We start from the raw sequence: 18,639 nt of genomic DNA on the forward strand, positions 1-18,639 counted from the left end.
ACTGGGGGTGGACAGGCGTTTGAGCGGACATAGGTGTGAGTCGCGGAGGGTGGTTTGAAATAAATATAATAATAATAAATATAATAATAATTATATTATTAAATAATTATTATTTATTAAATATTAAGTAATAATTATAATAAAAATAATAATAAATAATAATAAATATTGAGAGGGTGCAGAGGAGATTTACAAGGATGTTGCCTGGATTGGGAGGCATGTCTTATGGAGATAGGTTGAGGGAGCTGGGACTCTTCTCCCTGGAGAGACGAAGGTTGAGAGGTGACCTGATAGCGGTTTATAAAATGTTGAGAGGAATAGATAGGGTGGATTCTCAGAGGCTATTTCCCCGGGTTGAAATGGTCGCTACGAGAGGACACAGGTTTAAGGTGCTGGGGAGCAGGTACAGAGGAGATGTCAGGGGTAAGTTTTTCACTCAGAGGGTGGGGAGTGAGTGGAATCGGCTGCCGTCAGCGGTGGTGGAGGCGAACTCGCTGGGGTCTTTTAAAAGACTTCTGGATGAGTATATGGGATCTAATGGGATTGGGGGTTATAGATAGGTCTATGGATTGGGAGGTGTTGATGTGATCGGCGCAACTCGTGGGCCGAAGGGCCTGTTTGTGCTGTAGTGTTCTATGGACGGTGACCCAGACACACACACACGCACAGACACACACAGACACACACACACACACACACACACACACACAAGGTCACTCCTTGTTGGGTCCAACGTCCTGAGCTGACTCCGCAGAGCCCAGAACCGTCTCCAGGCGAGCGAGAGAATCGAACCATCTCCCCCCACCACCCCCCCACACCCCCCACACTTCCCCTTGACCTTGGTGCTGAGCCGCCATCTTGAATGGCTCCATGCCGTGGGGTGACCCAGAGTGACCCTTGAACGTAGGACATCGGACGCGGGGAAGGAGCCGTTCTTGAGTCGGTCGGGACGTGACCTCAGACTTTTGTACCTCTTTCCCCGAGGGAAGACGGTGGAAGGGAGAGTGTCCGGGGGGGTGGTGGGGGGGTGGTGGGGGGTTGCGTGGTGGGTTGGGGGTGGGGGGGTCCTTATAGTATCTATAAATGACTTGGAAGAGGCAGTAAGTGGTGCGATCAGCAAATTTGCAGATGACACTAAGATGTCTGGATTGGCGGGCAGTGAGGAGCAGTGTCTGGGAATACAACGGGATATCGATAGGCTGGGATATTGGGCAGACATATGGCAAAGGGAATTTAATCCGGATAAATGTGAGGTGATGCATTTTGGCCGGAATAATGTCGGGGGGAGTTACATGATAAAGGGTAAGCCTATAAAGAGTATAGAAACGCAGCGAGACCTGGGGGTGCAAGTGCACAAGTCTTTGAAGGTGGCAGTACAGGTGGAGAAGGTGGTGAAGAAAGCCTATGGGATGTTAGCCTTCATAGGAAGGGGGATAGAGTATAAGAGCTGGAGTCTAATGTCGCAGTTGTACAGAACGTTGGTCAGGCCGCATTTGGAGTCCTGCGTCCAGTTCTGGTGGCCTTACTACCGGAAGGACGTGGAGGCTCTGGAGAGAGTGCAGAGGAGGTTTACCAGGATGTTGCCCTGGTACGGAAGGACTGGGTTATGAGGAGAGATTGGGCAAATTGGGGCTGTTTTCCCTTGAAAGACGGCGACTGAGGGGGGATCTAATGGAGGTGTATAAGATGATGAAGGGTATCGATAGAGTCAACAGTGGGAAGCTATTTCCTGTGTAACCCGCACTTCATTGCCGTGTCAATGTCAGCGGCTCAAGGGAGAAGGTTTCAGTGTTTAACCTCGCTGCTGGCCACTCAGCCCATCTCTCTCTGTGTCAAACTTACTAATCCTATCCCCCACCCCCGACTGCCCACCTCGTCATCGCCAGAGAGAGAGAGAGAGAGACGGAATATTTTGCAACGAGGATTTTTATTGAAAATTCCAGTGGGTGGGTGATTGTGGGGGTCCCCACAGTTTGTTGAGAAGGAGAGGGTAGTAGGACATGGGTGGGGGGTGGGGGTCGGTTTTTGGGGAGGTTGAAGGGTCCCACGGTTGCGGGAGGGTGGGTGGGGGTGGGGTGGGGGAGACAAGTGAGGGCGTCGGTGCTGGGGGTGGGGGTGGGGGGTGCTACTGAGAGTTTAGCGAGTTAGCCAGTCCCGTACAGTGTGGGCCAAAGATTGGGTTGGGGGAGGTTTGGATAAAGGGGCTCTTGGGAATGGAAGGATTGGAGGTTTTGTGGGGGGTTGGGGGGTGATTGGGGAACCGGGGGTGGGGGGCCAGGGAAGTGCCCGCCCCACCCCCACAACCCCCGGCTCTGATCTTTAGCCGCAAACTCAATGGTTGGCCATGATCTCCTTGAGCCAGTCGAGGTGGTTGTAGATATTGGTGTAAACGGCGTACGTGTCGGCCCGACAGGCCTCGTCGTAGGAGAGGATGCCGGCGGCGTACTCCACGCCCCCCTCCTCCACCACGAAGGGGGCGCCCCGGTCCCCCCGGCACACGTTCTCCTCCAGCGCCGAGCGCTGGGTGCAGAACAGGTCGGGGGCGTCCTCGGCGAAGAGGCCGGGCTGCTTCTGGGCCAGCTGGTGCAGGCACTGGCTGGCGTTGGCCACCCCCAGCTCCACGTACAGCAGGTGGGTGGCGGGCTTCAGCTCCACGCCCATCCCCCAGCCCGCCAGGTGGCCCACCTTGCCCAGGGCAGCCAGGTCGTGCGCGGGCAGACAGATGGGCATGATATGATTGGAGTAGGTGATGTTCTCCTTGAGTTTGACCAGGGCCAGGTCGTTGCTGTAGACCACGGCATCCTTGGTCTTTGGGTGGGTGAAGATCTTGTCGATGTGGACCTCGTGGGCACTGTCCATTTCCCGGGCATCCTCCATGCCCACGTAGGCATGGAAATTGGCCTTGATCTCTGCCTCCGAGCGCCCCTCTCCCTGGAGGGCGTGGGCGCTGGTCAGCATCCACTGGTGGGCAATCAGTGCCCCGTCGATGATCTCCCCATCGGCCCCCGCAGCAGCATGCTCCAAGGAGAGGCTCCGTTCACCACCATCCGGCCCCCCACCACCCGCTGGTGGGTCTCCAAATGGACCACGGGACGGCCACAGAGAACTAGAGAGAGAGAGAGAGGGAGAGAACATCAGACTGACCCCTCACCGAGAGAGACAGAGAGAGAGAGAGACAGAGAGAGAGAGAGAGAGAGAGAGACAGAGAGAGAGAGAGACAGAGAGAGAGAGAGATAGAGAAAGAGAGAGAGAGACAGAGAGAGAGACAGAGAGAGAGACAGAGGGAGAGAGAGAGAGAGACAGAGAGAGAGACAGAGAGAGAGAGAGACAGAAAGAGAGAGAGACAGAGAGAGAGAGAGACAGAGAGAGAGAGAGATAGAGAAAGAGAGAGAGAGACAGAGAGAGAGACAGAGAGAGAGAGACAGAGGGAGAGAGAGAGAGAGAGAGAACATCAGACTGACCCCTCACCGAGAGAGAGAAAGAGAGAGACAGAGAGAGAGAGAGACAGAGAGAGAGAGACAGAGAGAGAGACAGAGAGAGAGAGACAGAGAGAGAGAGACAGAGAGACAGAGAGAGAGAGAGACAGAGAGAGAGAGACAGAGACAGAGAGAGAGAGGCAGAGAGAGAGACAGAGAGAGAGAGAGAGACAGAGAGAGAGAGAGACAGAGAGGGAGAGAGAGACAGAGAGAGAGACAGAGAGAGAGAGAGAGAGGGAGAGAACATCAGACTGACCCCTCACCGAGAGAGACAGAGAGAGAGAGAGAGAGAGAGACAGAGAGAGAGAGAGAGACAGAGAGACAGAGAGACAAAGAGAGAGAGGCAGAGAGAGAGAGACAGAGAGACAAACGGAGAGAGAGAGAGACAGAGAGAGAGACAGAGAGAGAGAGATAGAGAGACAAAGAGAGAGAGACAGAGAGAGAGAGAGACAGAGCGAGAGACAGAGAGAGAGAGAGACAGAGAGACAAAGAGAGAGAGGCAGAGAGAGAGAGGGACAGAGAGACAGAGAGAGAAACAGAGAGAGGCACAGAGAGAGAGAGAGAGACAGAGAGAGAGAGAGAGAGACAGAGAGAGACAGACAGACAGACAGAGAGAGACAGAGAGAGAGACAGAGATACAGAGAGAGAGGCAGAGAGACAGAACATCAGACTGACCCCTCACCGAAAGAGACAGAGAGAGAGAGAAACAGAGAGAGAAAGAGAGTCAGACAGAGAGAGAGAGGGGGAGAGAGAGAGAGAGAGACAGAGTGAGAGAGAGACAGAGAGAGAGAGACAGAGAGAGACGCAGAGACAGAGAGAGTCTCCCTGTGTAACAGGGGTCCCTGATGGAAGGCAGACAGAGTAAATATGATTCTGTACCTGGCTCGCATGTAGGGATTTCGTAATCAAGGTCAGTGTTTCTCCATTTCCCTTCGATCGTACAGACATAAACACCTAGACAGCACAACAGGGGTTAGAGTCCAGCACGGCAAACTGATATAACCCCTGGTACCCACCGCACACTCCCCCGCAGAGCCCATCACCCACTCAGCACTGACCTTCCCACAGTGCGGTGCTCCCTCAGCACTGACCCTCCCACAGTGCGGCGCTCCCTCAGCACTGACCCTCCCACAGTGCGGCGCTCCCTCAGCACTGACCCTCCCACAGTGCGGCGCTCCCTCAGCACTGACCCTCCCACAGTGCGGCGCTCCCTCAGCACTGACCCTCCCACAGTGCGGCGCTCCCTCAGCACTGACCCTCCCACAGTGCGGCGCTCCCTCAGCACTGACCCTCCCACAGTGCGGCGCTCCCTCAGCACTGACCCTCCCACAGTGCGGCGCTCCCTCAGCACTGACCCTCCCACAGTGCGGTGCTCCCTCAGCTCTGTCTGTGGACAGATTTCTCGAACCCACCTTCATCGCTGAAATCTCGTCTGTGGTAGTTTGCGTCACAAGTATATTTGATCGCAGAGAGATACGACGTGACCCCGTGCGTTGTCACGTATTCAAAGTGTCCGTGTTCGATATCCTTCGGAACGCCGCACGAAACTGAGAGATAGAAAGGGAGGGAAGGAGAATTCCTCAATCTGGGACACTGAGATCGAACCAAAGCAGGATTCAAAAAGACCCTTCTGCCCGTCCACTTCCTGCTCTCCCCTTCGATCGGCCATTGCTTGACCGAATTTTAACCCCAGCCCCACAATCTTGCCACTCCCCCCTCTAATCTTTCCTCAGTCGGGATAGGGGGACGGGAACTGTCCTCCGAGTGTGGGTCTGACCGAGGGGATAGGGAGACGGGAACTGTGCTCCGAGTGTGGTCTAACCGAGGGGATAGGGAGACGGGAACTGTCCTCCGAGTGTGGGTCTAACCGAGGGGATAGGGAGACGGGAACTGTGCTCCGAGTGTGGGTCTAATCGAGGGGATAGGGAGACGGGAACTGTGCTCCGAGTGTGTGTCTAACCGAGGGGATAGGGAGACGGGAACTGTTCCCCGAGTGTGGGTCTAATCGAGGGGATATGGAGAGGGGAACTGGGTTCCGAGTGTGGGTCGAATTGAGGGGATAGGGAGACGTGAACTGTGCTCTGAGTATGGGTCTAACCGAGGGTATAGGGAGACATGAACTGTGCTCCGAGTGTGGTCTAATCGACGGAATAGGGAGACGGGAAATGTACACCGAGTGTGGGTCTTATCGAGGGGATAGGGAGACGGGAACTGGGCTCTGCATGTGAAATAACTGAGGGGAGAGGGAGACGGGAACTGTGCTCCGAGTGTGAAATATCTGAGGGGATAGGGAGACGGGATCTGTGCTCCGAGTGTGGATCGAAATGAGGGGATAGGGAGACATAGAACATAGAACATAGAACATTACAGCGCAGAACAGGCCCTTCGGCCCACGATGTTGCGCCGACCAGTTAAAAAGCAATGACCCACTAATGTAAACCAATCCCTTTCCATCCATAAACCTATCCACGGATCTCTTAAACGCCCCCAAACTAGACGCATTTACAACTGCAGCAGGCAGGGCATTCCAATCCCTCACCACCCTCTGGGTAAAGAACCTACCCCTGACATCCGTCCTATAACTACCCCCCCTTAATTTAAAGCCATGCCCCCTCGTGCTAGCTTTCTCCAACCGAGGAAAAAGGCTATCACTATCCACCCTATCTAAACCTCTAATCATCTTATATGTTTCAATAAGATCCCCTCTTAGCCGCCTTCTTTCCAGCGAAAACAACCTCAAATCCCTCAGCCTCTCCTGATAGGACCTCCCCTCCATAACAGGCAACATCCTGGTAAACCTCCTCTGCACCCTCTCCAAAGCCTCCACATCCTTCCTGTAATGTGGGGACCAGAACTGCACACAGTACTCCAAGTGCGGCCGCACCAGAGTTGTGTACAGTTGCAACATGACGCTGCGACTCCTAAATTCAATCCCCCTACCAATAAACGCCAAGACACCGTATGCCTTCTTAACAACCTTATCTACTTGATTCCCAACTTTCAGGGATCTATGTACACATACACCTAGATCCCTCTGTTCATCCACACTATTCAAAGTCCTCCCGTTAGCCCTATACTCAACACATCTGTTATTCCTACCAAAGCGAATTACCTCACACTTCTCTGCATTAAACTCCATCCGCCACCTCTCGGCCCAGCTCTGCAACCTGTCTAAGTCACCCTGCAAACTATGACACCCTTCCTCACTATCTACCACACCTTCGACTTTGGTGTCATCAGCAAATTTACTAATCCACCCAACTATACCCTCATCCAGATCATTAATAAAGATTACAAACAGCAGTGGCCCCAAAACAGATCCCTGAGGCACACCACTCGTAACCGAACTCCATGATGAATATTTACCATCAACCACCACCCTCTGTCTCCTATCCGCTAGCCAATTCCTGATCCAATTCCCTAGATCACCCCCAATCCCATACATCTGCATTTTCTGCAGAAGCCTACCATGGTGAACCTTATCAAACGCCTTACTAAAATCCATATACACCACGTCCACTGCCTTACCCCCATCTACCTCTTTGGTCACTTTCTCAAAAAACTCAATAAGGTTAGTAAGGCACGACCTACCTGCTACAAAACCATGCTGACTATCTCCAATCAATTCATTACTCTCCAAATAACTATAAATCCTATCCCTAATAATTTTTTCTAAAACCTTGCCCACAACAGAAGTAAGACTCACCGGTCTATAATTCCCGGGGAAGTCTCTGTTCCCCTTCTTAAACAATGGGACAACATTCACTAACCTCCAATCTTCCGGTACTATACCAGAGGCCAACGACGACCTGAAGATCAGAGCCAGAGGCTCTGCAATCACTTCTCTTGCCTCCCAGAGAATCCTGGGGTAAATCCCATCCGTACCAGGGGACTTATCTATTTTCAAACCCTCCAGAATATCGAGCACATCCTCCATATCAACTGTAACACTGTCAATTCTACTCCCCTGCAACCCAGTGTCCTCCTCAGCTATATCCATGTCCCCCTGCGTGAATACCAAAGAGAAATATTGGTTCAATGCCTCTCCAATCTCCTCCGGTTCCACACACAACTTCCCTCTGCTGTCTATAACTGGCCCCAATCTTGCCCTAACCAACCTTCTGTTCTTGACATACCTATAGAACGCCTTAGGATTCTCCTTGACCCTATCAGCCAAAGTCTTCTCATGTCCTCTTTTAGCCCTTCTTAGCTCACTCTTCAACTCCCTCCTAGCCAATCTAAAGCTTTCTAGTGCACTACCCGAGCCCTCACGTCTCATCCGAACATAAGCCTCCTTTTTCTTTTTAACCAACGACTCAACTTTTTTGGTGCACCACGGTTCCCTAGCCCTACCAATTCCTCCTTGCCTGACAGGGACATACCTATCACGGACTCGCAGTAGCTGCTCCTTGAAAAAACTCCACATTTCGGACGTTCCCAGTCCCTGTAATCTCCTAGTCCAACCTATGCTTCCTAATTCTCTCCTAATAGCCTCATAATTATACTTCCCCCAGCTAAAACCACTGGCCCGAGGTTCATGCCTATCCCTTTCCATCACTAAGGTGAACGTAACCGAATTGTGGTCACTATCACCAAAATGCACCCCAACTTCCAAGTCTAACACCTGGTCTGGCTCATTTCCCAGTACCAAATCCAATATAGCCTCACCTCTAGTTGGCCTATCTACATACTGAGTCAAAAAACCTTCCTGCACACTTTGTACAAAAACTGACCCCTCTAACGAGCTAGAGCTATAAAAATTCCAATCAATATTAGTAAAGTTAAAATCCCCCATAACAATTACCCTGTTACTTTCACTCCTAACCAGGATCGTCTCCGCAATCCTTTCCTCAACCTCTCTAGAACTTTTTGGAGGTCTATAAAAGACTACCAACAGGGTGACCTCCCCTCTCCTATTTCTAATCTCCGCCCACACTACCTCAACATACAAGTCCTCATCAAACTTCACAGTACAGTGCTCCCTCAGCACTGACCCTCCCACAGTGCGGCGCTCCCTCAGCACTGACCCTCCCACAGTGCACAGCTCCCTCAGCACTGACCCTCCCACAGTGTGGTGCTCCCTCAGCACTGACCCTCCCACAGTGTGGCGCTCCCTCAGCACTGACCCTCCCACAGTGCACAGCTCCCTCAGCACTGCCAATCCATTATAATCCATCCTTATTCAGATACACATCAGGATCCACTCAGAACCCAGAGCAATAAATATTGCAAAAACACTCACCCTCAACTTCCCTCCTGTGGCGAATGTGAAAACCTGGTTAAAACAAAAGATTGAAATAAAACATTGTTAGAACCTGTGCCAGGTATGACCAAATCCTAGAGACAAATCCCCACAGTGCGGTGCTCCCTCAGCACTGACCCTCCCACAGTGCGGTGCTCCCTCAGCACTGACCCTCCCACAGTGCGGCGCTCCCTCAGCAGCAACCCTCCCACAGTGCGGCGCTCCCACAGCACTGCCCCTCCCACAGTGCGGCGCTCCCTCAGCACCGACCCTCCCACAGTGCCGCGCTCCCTCAGCACCGACCCTCCCACAGTGCAGTGCTCCCTCAGCACAGACCCTCCCACAGTGCGGTGCTCCCTCAGCACTGACCCTCCCACAGTGCCGCGCTCCCTCAGCACCGACCCTCCCACAGTGTGGCGCTCCCACAGCACTGCCCCTCTCACAGTGCGGCGCTCCCTCAGCACTGACCCTCTCACAGTGCGGCGCTCCCTCAGCACTGACCCTCCCACAGTGCGGCGCTCCCTCAGCACTGCGAATCCAACATGAACCACCCTTATTCAGACACACATCAAGATCTCCACAGAGCCCAGAGTAACTAACATCGTAAAAACACTCACCGACATGGTGCCCCGTGGGCTCAATCGTGGAACCTGGTTAAAACAAAAGATTGAAATAAAACATTGTTAGAATCTGTTCCAGGAACGAACTTATCCTGGAGACAAACTCCCACAGTGCGGCGCTCCCTCAGCACTGACCCTCCTACAGTGTGGCACTCCCTCAGCACTGACCCTCCCACAGTGAGTTGCTCCCTCAGCACTGACCCTCCCACAGTGCGGAGCTCCCTCAGCACTGACCCTCCCACAGTGAGTTGCTCCCTCAGCACTGACCCTCCCACAGTGCGGAGCTCCCTCAGCACTGACCCTCCCACAGTGAGTTGCTCCCTCACCACTGACCCTCCCACAGTGAGGCGCTCCCTCAGCACTGCGAATCCAACATAAACCACCCTTATTCAGACACACATCAAGATCTCCTCAGAGCCCAGAGTAACTAACATTGTAAAAACACTCACCGACATGGTGCCCCGTGGGCTCAATCGTGGAACCTGGTTGAAACATAAGATTGACGTAAAACATTGTTAGAACCTGTTCCAGGAACAAACTTATCCTGCAGACAAACTCCCACAGAGCAGCACTCACTCAGCACTGACCCTCCCACAGTGCGGCAATCCCTCAGCACAGACCCTCCCACAGTGCGGCGCTCCCTCAGCACTGACCCTCCCACAGTGCGGCGCTCCCTCAGCACCGACCCTCCCACAGTAGGGCGCTCCGTCAGCACTGACCCCCCCACAGTGCGGCAATCCCTCAGCACAGACCCTCCCACAGTGCGGTGCTCCCTCAGCACTCACCCTCCCACAGTGCGACGCTGCCTCAGCCCTGACCCTCCCACACTGCGGCGCTCCCTCAGCTACGACCTGAGTGCGAGCGAGATGGGAACTGAATTATGATCACTATTCCCTAAAATGTTCCCCGACAGAGAGATCCGACACTTGTCCAGGTTCATTCCGCAAAGCCACATCTCAAGAGAGCCCAGAATACGAAACATCGCAAACATACTCACGTGACAACTCTGCGATCAGCCAAGATTCATGAGATTCCGGTTAAAAAACAAATGGAAATAAAACGCTGTGAGATATAGTCCCACAATCCAACGTTCCCTCGTAAGTTACTCCCACAGTGCGGTGCTCCCTCAGCACTGACCCTCCCACAGTGCGGTGCTCCCTCAGCACTGACCCTCCCGCAGTGCGGAGCTCCTTCAGCACTGACCCTCCCACAGTGCGGTGTTCCCTCAGCACTGACCCTCCCGCAGTGCGGAGCTCCCTCAGCACTGACCCTCCCACAGTGCGGCGCTCCCTCAGCACCGACCCTCCCACAGTGCAGTGCTCCCTCAGCACTGACCCTCCCACAGTGCGGCGCTCCCTCAGCACTGACCCTCCCACAGTGCGGCGCTCCCTCAGCACCGACCCTCCCACAGTGCAGTGCTCCCTCAGCACTGACCCTCCCACAGTGCGGCGCTCCCTCAGCACTGACCCTCCCACAGTGCGGCGCTCCATCAACACCCACCCACCCACAGTGCGGCGCTCCCTCAGCACCGTCCCTCCCACAGTACTGCACTCCCTCAGCACCGTCCCTCCCACAGTGTGGCGCACCCTCAGCACCGACCCTCCCACAGTGCGGCGCACCCTCAGCACTGACCCTCCCACAGTGTGGCGCACCCTCAGCACTGACCCTCCCACAGTGCGGCGCTCCCTCAGCACCGACCCTCCCACAGTGAGTTGCTCCCTCAGCACTGCGAATCCAACATAAACCACCCTTATTCAGACACACATCGAGATCTCCTCAGAGCCCAGAGTAACTAACATCGTAAAAACACTCACCGACATGGTGCCCCGTGGGCTCAATCGTGGAACCTGGTTGAAACATAAGATTGACGTAAAACATTGTTAGAACCTGTTCCAGGAACAAACTTATCCTGCAGACAAACTCCCACAGTGCAGCACTCACTCAGCGCCGACCCTCCCACAGTGCGGAGCTCCCTCATCACAAAACCTCCCTCAGTGCGACGCTCCCTCTGCACTGACCCTCCCCCAGTGCGGCGCTCCGTCAGCACTGACCCTCCCACAGTGCGGTGCTCCTTCAGCACTGACCCTCCCACAGTGCGGCGCTCCCTCAGCACCGACCCTCCCACAGTGCGGCGCTCCCTCAGCACTGACCCTCCCACAGTGCGACAGTCCCTCAGCACTGACCCTCCCACAGTGCGACAGTCCCTCAGCACTGACCCTCCCACAGTGCGGTGCTCCCTCAGCACCGACCCTCCAACAGTGCGGCGCTCCCTCAGGACTGCAAATCCAACATAAACCACCCTTATTCAGACACACATCGAGATCTCCTCAGAGCCCAGAGTAACTAACATCGTAAAAACACTCACCGACATGGTGCCCCGTGGGCTCAATCGTGGAACCTGGTTAAAACAAAAGAATGACATAAAACATTGTGAGATCCTGTTCCAGGAACAAACTTATCCTGCAGACAAACTCCCACAGTGCGGCACTCAGTCAGCACCGACCCTCCCACAGTGCGGCGCTCCCTCAGCACTGCCAATCCAATATAATCCACCCTTATTCAGATCCACAACAGGATCTCCACAGAGCCCAGAGCAATAAATATTGCAAAAACACTCACTGTCATGGTGCCTCCTGGGATCAATGTGAAAAGCTGTTTAAAAAAAAAGATTGAAACAAAACATTGTTAGAACTTGTGCCAGGTATGACCAAATCCTGGAGACAAACTCCCACAGTGTGGCGCTCCCTCAGCACTGACCCTCCAACAGTGCGGCGCTCCCTCAGCATTAACCCTCCAACAGTGCGGCACTCCCTCAGCACTGACCCTCCCACAGTGCGGCACTCCCTCAGCATTGACCCTCCCACAGTGCGGCACTCCCTCAGCATTGACCCTCCAACAGTGCGGCACTCCCTCAGCACTGACCATCCCACAGTGCGGCGCTCCTTCGGCACCGACCCTCCTACAGTGCGGCGCTCTCTCAGCAGCGACACTCCCACAGTGCGGTGCTCCCTCAGCACTGACCCTCCCACAGTGCGGCGCTCCCTCAGCACTGACCCTCCCACAGTGCAGCGCTCCCTCGGCACTGACCCTCCTACAGTGCGGCGCTCCCTCAGCACTGACCCTCCCACAGTGCGGCACTCCCTCAGCACTGACCCTCCCACACTGCGGCGCTCCCTCAGCACTGACCCTCCCACAGTGTGGCGCTCCCTCGGCACCGATCCTCCTACAGTGCGGCGCTCCCTCAGCACCGACCCTCCCACAGAGCGGCGCTCCCTCGGCAAAGACCATCGCACAATGCGGCACTCCCTCAGCGCGGACCCTCCCACAGAGTGGCGCCCCCTCTGCACCGTCCCTCCCACAGTGCGGCACTCCCTCAACACTCGCCCTCCCACAGTGCGGCTCTCCCCCCGCACTTACCAGAGTGAGAGTGTGAAGGAGACATAATTATGATCACTATCCCCTAAGATGCTCCCCCACAGAGAGATCCTACACTTGTCCAGTTTCATTCCACAAAGCCAAGACTCCAGAGACCACAGAATACTGAACATTGCAAAGACACTCACCACGCATGTCTGTGATAAGCCGAAATACATTGGAATCTGCTTAAAAAACAGATGGAAATAAAACACTGTAAGACCCTGTTCCAAAATCCAACGTTCCCTGGGAAGTTACTCCCACAGTGCGGCACTCCCACATCACAGACCCTCCCACAGTGCGAAGCTCCCTCAGCGCTGACCCTCCCACAGTGCGGCGTTCCCTCAGCACTGACCCTCCCACAGTGCAGCACTCCCTCAGCACTGACCCTCCCACAGTGCGGCGTTCCCTCAGCACTGACCCTCCCACAGTGCGGTGCTCCCTCAGCACTGACCCTCCCACAGTGCGGCGTTCCCTCAGCACTGACCCTCCCACAGTGCGGAGCTCCCTCAGCACTCACCCTCCCACAGTTCGGCGCTCCCTCAGCACTGACCCTCCCACAGTGCGGAGCTCCCTCAGCCCTCACCCTCCCACAGTGCGGCGCTCCCTCAGCACTGACCCTCCCACAGTGCGGTGCTCCCTCAGCACTGCGAATCCAACCTAAACCACACTTATTCAGATACACATCAAGATCTCCTCAGAGCCCAGAGTAACTAACATTGTAAAAACTCTCACCGTCATGGTGCCCCCTGGGGTCAATTATCACACCTGGTGAAAACAAAAGATTGAAATAAAACATTGTTAGAACATGTGCCAGGTATGACTAAATCCTGGAGACAAATTCCCACAGTGCGGTGCTCCCTCAGCACTGACCCTCCCACAGTGCGGTGCTCGCTCAGCACTGACCCTCCCACAGTGCGGCGCTCCCTCAGCACTGATCCACCCACAGTGCGGTATTCCCTCAGCACTGACCCTCCCACAGTGCGGTATTCCCTCAGCACTGACCCTCCCACAGTGCGGCGCTCCCTCAGCACTGACCCTCCCACAGTGCGGCGCTCCCTCAGTACTTTGGGAAGTTTGCGTTCACTCACCCGGAAGTGCATTCTGCTGTGGTAATGCTCCAATCAAGCAGAGCAGCATCAAATGGAACGGGAAAATCCTGCAGGAATAAAACACTGAACAGATCTATCATTCCCACCGTACACCCTATCCATAACCCTCAGAATTTTATCCACCTCTCACAGGTCTCCCCTCATCCTCCGTCTTTCCAGGGAGATCAACCCCAGTTTACACAATCTCTCCTCGTAGCTCAGACCCTCCAAACCAGGGCAACATCTGGTAAACCTCCTCTGCAATCTCTCCAAAGCCTCCAGGTCCCTGGCAGCAGGATCGAGATGTGGATATGCCGGCGTTGGACTGGGATAAACACAGTAAAGAGTCTCATAAATCGGTTGGACTGAAACCTGGTGTTAGGATCAACAGCAGATTAGATACAGAGTAAAGCTCCCTCTAAACTGTCCCCCCATCAAACACTCCCAGGACAGGTGCAGCACGGGGTTAGATACAGAGTAAAGCTCCCTCTACACTGTCCCCCCATCAAACACTCCCAGGACAGGTACAGCATGGGGTTAGATACAGAGTAAAGCTCCCTCTACACTGTCCCCCCATCAAACATTCCCAGGACAGGTACAGCACAGGGTTAGATACAGAGTAAAGCTCCCTCTACACTGTCCCCCCATCAAACACTCCCAGGACAGGTACAGCACGGGGTTAGATACAGAGTAAAGCTCCCTCTAAACTGTCCCCCCATCAAACACTCCCAGGACAGGTGCAGCACGGGGTTAGATACAGAGTAAAGCTCCCTCTACACTGTCCCCCCATCAAACACTCCCAGGACAGGTACAGCACGGGGTTAGATACAGAGTAAAGCTCCCTCTACACTGTCCCCATCAAACACTCCCAGGACAGGGACAGCACGGGGTTAGATACAGAGTAAAGCTCCCTCTACACTGTCCCCCCATCAAACACTCCCAGGACAGGTACAGCACGGGGTTAGATACAGAGTAAAGCTCCCTCTACACTGTCCCCCCATCAAACACTCCCAGGACAGGTACAGCACGGGGTTTGATACAGAGTAAAGCTCCCTCTACACTATCCTCCCATCAAACACTCCCACGACAGGTACAGCACGGGGTTAGATACAGAGTAAAGCTCCCTCTACACTGTCCCCCCATCAAACACTCCCAGGACAGGTACAGCACGGGGTTAGATACAGAGTAAAGCTCCCTCTACACTGTCCCCCCATCAAACACTCCCAGGACAGGGACAGCACGGGGTTAGATACAGAGTAAAGCTCCCTCTACACTGTCCCCCATCAAACACTCCCAGGACAGGTACAGCACGGGGTTTGATACAGAGTAAAGCTCCCTCTACACTGTCCCCCCATCAAACGCTCCCAGGACAGGTACAGCACGGGGTTAGATACAGAGTAAATCTCCCCTTGCCCGGGGTTCTCACCCCATGTTGAGACTGTGTCTGGGCGTCCGCGGGCAATCGGAGGTGTTCTTGGAGGAGACGGGTGTCCGCTGGGCTCGGTGCTTTGCAATTGCTCTCTCTGCGCAGATCCCGCCGCTTTTCACCCTCTCTCCCTCTTGTGTCCCCTCCCCACTGCCCAGATCTGGAACTTTCCATTGAGTTAGTGACTGCAGAGTCAGCGACTGGCCAGCCTCCACCCCACCCCCTCGCCGCCCTCCTCCACTCTCTTTCCCGTCTCCAGCCCTCCCCTTCCCGCATCTGCCATCCCTTATCTCCCGAACCTTCCCCCACTGAACTCACCAGAGGCAAACAGTTCAGTATCGACAGATGAGTCTGCAAAATCAGGGAGCAGTTGCTCAGGCGCTCGGGTAGAGTTTTTTTTTGAACCTTACCGTAAATCAGAGCGATGAGGAATCCCGATACTCTACAGAGGTAGAGTGTCCCACCCTCCCCCCTCCTCTAACCTCAAAAAGAGAGAGAGAGAGAGTGAGAGAGAGGGGCTCTGACTGAGAGCAGGGAAGTTTGTTTTTGTTTTGGAGTGTGCTGTAAGGGCTTTGGCTCACAGGGCCACAGAGATAAGGCTGAGGCAAGTAAGTTATCAGTTTTTTTTTGACTTTTTCCTCTGGGTGACTGAAAAGGGGCAAGTACGGGTGTAAGGCCAGTGTGTTGCTGCCAGTGCAACACGTGGGAGGTCTTGGAGGCTCCTGGTCCCCCAGACACCCACACCTGTGCTCGGTGTGTGGAGTTCCAGTCCCTGCGGAACCAGGTTAAGGAGCTGCGAAGGCAGCTCGAGGATCCTCGGCTCATTAGAGAGAGAACCAGGGGATAATTGACGGGAGCGACCGGCAAGCGGTCACACCCGGGGGGCAACGGGAAGAAGGCGCGTGGGTAACTATCAGGGAGGGAAAACCTCAGGTGGTGGAGAGCACGCCGGTGGATGTCCCCGCCTTCAAAATAAGTCCTCCTGCCTGAGTACTACTGGGGGTGGAGGGAGTGGACAGGCATTTGAGCGGACATAGGTGTGAGTCGCGGAGGGTGGTTTGTAATAAATATTATAATAATAAATATAATAATAATTATATTATTAAATAATTATTTTTTATTAAATATTAAGTAATAATTATAATAAAAATAATAATAAATAATAATAAATATTGGGAGGGTGCAGAGGAGATTTACAAGGATGTTGCCTGGATTGGGAGTCATGCCTTATGGAGATAGGTTGAGGGAGCTGGGACTCTTCTCCCTGGAGAGACGAAGGTTGAGAGGTGACCTGATAGAGGTTTATAGAATGTTGAGAGGAATAGATAGGGTGGATTCTCAGAGGCTATTTCCCCGGGTTGAAATGGTCGCTACGAGAGGACACAGGTTTAAGGTGCTGGGGAGCAGGTACAGAGGAGATGTCAGGGGTAAGTTTTTCACTCAGAGGGTGGGGAGTGAGTGGAATCGGCTGCCGTCAGCGGTGGTGGGGGCGAACTCGCTGGGGTCTTTTAAAAGACTTCTGGATGAGTATATGGGATCTAATGGGATTGGGGGTTATAGATAGGTCTATGGATTGGGAGGTGTTGATGTGATCGGCGCAACTCGTGGGCCGAAGGGCCTGTTTGTGCTGTAGTGTTCTATGGATGGTGACCCAGACACACACACACACACACACACAGACACACACACACACACACACACACACACACAGACACACAGACACACACACACACACACACACACACAAGGTCACTCCTTGTTGGGTCCAACGTCCTGAGTTGACTCCGCAGAGCCCAGAACCGTCTCCAGGCGAGCGAGAGAATCGAGCCATCTCCCCCCACCACCCCCCCCCCCACCCCCCACACCTCCCCTTGACCTTGGTGCTGAGCCGCCATCTTGAATGGCTCCGTGCCGTGGGGTGACCCAGAGTGACCCTTGAACGTAGGACATCGGACGCGGGGAAGGAGCCGTTCTTGAGTCGGTCGGGACGTGACCTCAGACTTTTGTACCTCTTTCCCCGAGGGAAGGCGGTGGAAGGGAGAGTGTCCGGGGGGGTGGTGGGGGGGTGGTGGGGGGTGGGTGCGTGGTGGGTGGGGGTGGAGGGGTCCTTGTAGTATCTATAAATGACTTGGAAGAGGCAGTAAGTGGTGCGATCAGCAAATTTGCAGATGACACTAAGATGTCTGGATTGGCGGGCAGTGAGGAGCAGTGTCTGGGAATACAACGGGATATCGATAGGCTGGGATATTGGGCAGACATATGGCAAAGGGAATTTAATCCGGATAAACGTGAGGTGATGCATTTTGGCCGGAATAATGTCGGGGGGAGTTACATGATAAAGGGTAAGCCTATAAAGAGTATAGAAACGCAGCGAGACCTGGGGGTGCAAGTGCACAAGTCTTTGAAGGTGGCAGTACAGGTGGAGAAGGTGGTGAAGAAAGCCTATGGGATGTTAGCCTTTATAGGAAGGGGGATAGAGTATAAGAGCTGGAGTCTAATGTCGCAGTTGTACAGAACGTTGGTTAGGGCGCATTTGGAGTCCTGCGTCCAGTTCTGGTGGCCTTACTACCGGAAGGACGTGGAGACTCTGGAGAGAGTGCAGAGGAGGTTTACCAGGATGTTGCCCTGGTACGGAAGGACTGGGTTACGAGGAGAGATTGGGCAAATTGGGGCTGTTTTCCCTTGAAAGACGGCGACTGAGGGGGGATCTAATGGAGGTGTATAAGATTATGAAGGGTATCGATAGAGTCAACAGTGGGAAGCTATTTCCTGTGTAACCCGCACTTCATTGCCGTGTCAATGTCAGCGGCTCAAGGGAGAAGGTTTCAGTGTTTAACCTCGCTGCTGGCCACTCGGCCCATCTCTCTCTGTGTCAAACTTACTAATCCTACCCCGCTCCCGACTCCCCACCTCATCATCGCCAGAGAGAGAGAGAGAGAGAGACGGAATATTTTGCAACGAGGATTTTTATTGAAAATTCCAGTGGGTGGGTGATTGTGGGGGTCCCCACAGTTTGTTGAGAGGGAGAGGGTAGTAGGACTTGGGTGGGGGGGTGGGGGTCGGTTTTTGGGGAGGTTGAAGGGTCCCACGGTTGCGGGAGGGTGGGTGGGGGTGGGGTGGGGGTGACAAGTGAGGGCGTCGGTGCTGGGGGTGGGGGTGGGAGGGGCTACTGAGAGTTTAGCGAGTTAGCCAGTCCCGTACAGTGTGGGCCAAAGATTGGGTTGGGGGGGTTTGGATAAAGGGGGCTCTTGGGAATGGAAGGATTGGAGGTTTTGGCGGGGGTTGGGGGGTGATTGGGGAATCGGGGGTGGGGGCCAGGGAAGTGCCCGCCCCACCCCCACACCACCCCCGGCTCTGATCTTTAGCCGCA

General features: G+C 54.3%; 1 pseudogene; it reads right to left on the reverse strand.

The window, feature by feature from the left end:
• Nucleotides 1–2,331: 2,331 nt before the first annotated feature.
• On the reverse strand, nucleotides 2,332–13,493 carry LOC145338763 (haptoglobin-like; annotated as a pseudogene).
• Between the last annotated feature and the right edge of the window lie 5,146 nt (nucleotides 13,494–18,639).

This window comes from Carcharhinus amblyrhynchos, unplaced genomic scaffold (genome assembly GCF_965287045.1).
Source record: "Carcharhinus amblyrhynchos unplaced genomic scaffold, sCarAmb.v2.hapA chromosome_167, whole genome shotgun sequence".
NCBI classification, from domain to species: domain Eukaryota; kingdom Metazoa; phylum Chordata; class Chondrichthyes; order Carcharhiniformes; family Carcharhinidae; genus Carcharhinus; species Carcharhinus amblyrhynchos.